We start from the raw sequence: 3,446 nt of genomic DNA on the forward strand, positions 1-3,446 counted from the left end.
CTGAACAACTGGGGATGAGCGGATAATCGGTAAGTGCGAGGAATTATCCGTAGGGGTATTCACGAGGAAGAGGAGCTGCAAGGTAGCAGACACAAAGGATTCTCGGAATATCCAAAGTATTTCAAGGTATCTTGTAATAAAAAGATCAAATTGGAAATGAAGTTATGGACGACAAGTGTATGTAGCTTTCCATAGGGATTTATCGGTCGTATGGAATTGCAACGGCGAAGGGCACAAGGGTCTCGGGGAAACATCAGAGAGTATCTTCAAAATTTTCTAGTGCAGCAGGCGATCATCTGGACTGAAGGGGCTCTCCGGGAGAAGTATTTTCGAGAACCTAAAGTTAGATTTTAGAAAAATCATTTAACCCGAATAGAAGAGAGTTCAGAGTCCCAGAGTAAGGATCAAGGAGTAAAAGATCCTAATACCATCTAGATGGCGACGTGGGCCCGTAAGGCACACAGCCATGTTAGTAAAAAGTTTTGTAATGTCTAGACTCAACTTCGGCCAAGGAGTGTGGAAGGGGATTCCTACAGGCAGTCGGCTCTGATACCAACTTGTGACGCCCCCGATTTGACCGTACACTAATCATACACGCAAACGTGTACGATCAAGATCAGGGACTCACGGGAAGATATCACAACACAACTCTACAAATAAAATAAGTCATACAAGCATCATATTACAAGCCAGGGGCCTCGAGGGCTCGAATACAAGAGCTCGATCATAGACGAGTCAGCGGAAGCAACAATATCTGAGTACAGACATAAGTTAAACAAGTTGCCTTAAGAAGGCTAACACAAACTGGGATACAGATCGAAAGAGGCGCAGGCCTCCTGCCTGGGATCCTCCTAAACTACTCCTGGTCGCCGCCAGCGGGCTGCATGTAGTAGTAGGCACCTCCCGAGTAGTAGTATTCGTCATCAACGGTGGTGCCTGGCTCCTGGACTCCAGCATCTGGTTGCGACAACCAGAAAGAAAGGGGAAGGGGGAAAAAGGGGGAGAAAGCAACCGTGAGTACTCATCCAAAGTACTCGCAAGCAAGGAGCTACACTACATATGCATGGGTATCAAATGGAATAAGGGTATCATAGGTGGACTGAACTGCAGAATGCCAGAATAAGAGGGGAATAACTAATCCTGTCGACGACTACGCTTCTGGCAGCCTCCGTCTTGCAGCATGTAGAAGAGAGTAGACTGAAGTCCTCTAAGTAGCATCGCATAGCATAATCCTACCCGGCGATCCTCTCCTTGTCGCCCTGTTAGAGAGCGATCACCGGTTGTATCTGGCACTTGGAAGGGTGTGTTTTATTAAGTATCCGGTTCTAGTTGTCATAAGGTCAAGGTACAACTCCAAGTCGTCCTGTTACCGAAGATCACGGCTATTCGAATAGATTAACTTCCCTGCAGGAGTGCACCACATAACCCAACACGCTCGATCCCATTTGGCCGGACACACTTTCCTGGGTCATGCCCGGCCTCGTAAGATCAACACGTCACAGCCCTACCTAGGCACAACAGAGAGGTTAGCACGCCGGTCTAAATCCTATGGCGCAGGGGTCTGGGCCCATCGCCCATTGCACACCTGCACGTTGCGTACGCGGCCGGAAGCAGAACTAGCCCCCTTAATACAAGAGCAGGCTTACGGTCCAATCCGGCGCGCGCCACTCAGTCGCTGACGTAACGAAGGCTTCGGCTGATACCACGACGTCGAGTGCCCATAACTGTCCCCGCGTAGATGGTTAGTGCGTATAGGCCAGTAGCCAGACTCAGATCAAATACCAAGATCTCGTTAAACGTGTTAAGTATCTGCGAACGCCGACCAGGGCCAGGCCCACTTCTCTCCTAGGTGGTCTCAACCTGCCCTGTCGCTCTGCCACAAAGTAACAGTCGGGGGCCGTCGGGAACCCAGGCCCACCTCTACCGGGATGGAGCCACCTGCCCCTTCAGCCCCCATCTCCGAACAGTATCATAAGTAATGTAACTGTGTAAAGTATATAGTATATGCCCGTGATCACCTCCCGAAGTGATCACAGCCCAGTAGTATAGCATGGCAGACGGACAAGAGTGTAGGGCCACTGATGGAACACTAGCATCCTATACTAAGCAGTAGGATAGCAGGTAATGGTAACAACAGTAGTAGCAAGGACAGGCTATGCTTCAGGATAGGAATAACGGAAAGCAGTAACATGCTACACTACTCTAATGCAAGCAGTATAGAGAAGAGTAGGCGATATCTGGTGATCAAAGGGGGGGGCTTGCCTGGTTGCTCTGGCAAGAGAGAGGGGTCGTCAACTCCGTAGTCGATCAGGGCAGCAGCGACGTTAGTCTCGTAGTCTACCGGAGAGAAGAGGGGGGAGAAACAGTAAATACATAGCAAGCAAGTGCATAATAGGACAACAGGCAGAGCTAGACGTGTTCTAACGCGGTATGAGGTGATACCGGTGAAGGGGGGAAACATCCAGGAAAGTATCCCCGGTGTTTCGCGTTTTCGGGCAGAGGAGCCGGAGGGGGAAAGTTGTGTGTTTGCTATGCTAGGGATATGTGGCGGACGGACGGAGAGTGTATCCAGATTCGTCTCGTCGTTCTGAGCAACTTTCATGTACAAAGTATTTTCATCCGATATACGGTTTATTTTATATTAATTTTCTAATGTTTTAATTCATTTTTGGAATTAACAGATTTAGTTTAAATAAAAACAGGTTTACTGCATCAGCATGACATCATCATGATGTCAGCAGTCAATAGTGTGTTTGACTGGGTCAACTGATGTGTGGGTCCTGGTTGTCATAGACTACTAACTAATTATTTGTTAACATTTAATTAGCAGGTTTAATTAGAGTTAATTAGTTATCTAAACAGTGTTAATTAAGTTAATTAATTAATTACATAATTAATTAAGTATTATTTAATTAACTAATCCTTTTTATTAATTTAATTATATATTTCCTTTTTATTAATAACTTTAAAGAAAACGTTCTGTGGGCGGGGCCCCTTTGTCATAGGTACAGGGGCGGGCCCAGCTGTCTATGGCCCCTGGGGCCTAGCAGGTCGGGCGAGGAAAGCGCCTGAACGGGCTCGTGCCCGAGGGGCACTGGGCACGCTCGGCGCACGCCGGCGCCGGCGGCCAGGCCCAGGGGACGCGGTGCAGGCAACGATGAGCGGAAGGCCGCGGGGCGAGCAGATGGCGGCGCGCAGGGTACGCACGGGGCAGCAGCAGGGCTGCACGGCGGAGGGAGAGCTGCGACAGCAAACAAGGGGACGGCACCGGCGCGGCCTGGCGCGGCGAAGCTGAGGTGGGAGGCGAGGCGACAGGGGGAGGCGCGGCGCGACGGGGTGGGTGCGCGTAGGCGAGCGGGCGAGCGGGATGGTGGGGCACGCGGCCCAGGCACGGCGCGGGGAAGGAGGTCGCGGCCCCGGGATGGCAGCGGGGCACTGGGCGCGCG

This window comes from Triticum dicoccoides, chromosome 7A (genome assembly GCF_002162155.2).
Source record: "Triticum dicoccoides isolate Atlit2015 ecotype Zavitan chromosome 7A, WEW_v2.0, whole genome shotgun sequence".
NCBI lineage: Eukaryota > Viridiplantae > Streptophyta > Magnoliopsida > Poales > Poaceae > Triticum > Triticum dicoccoides.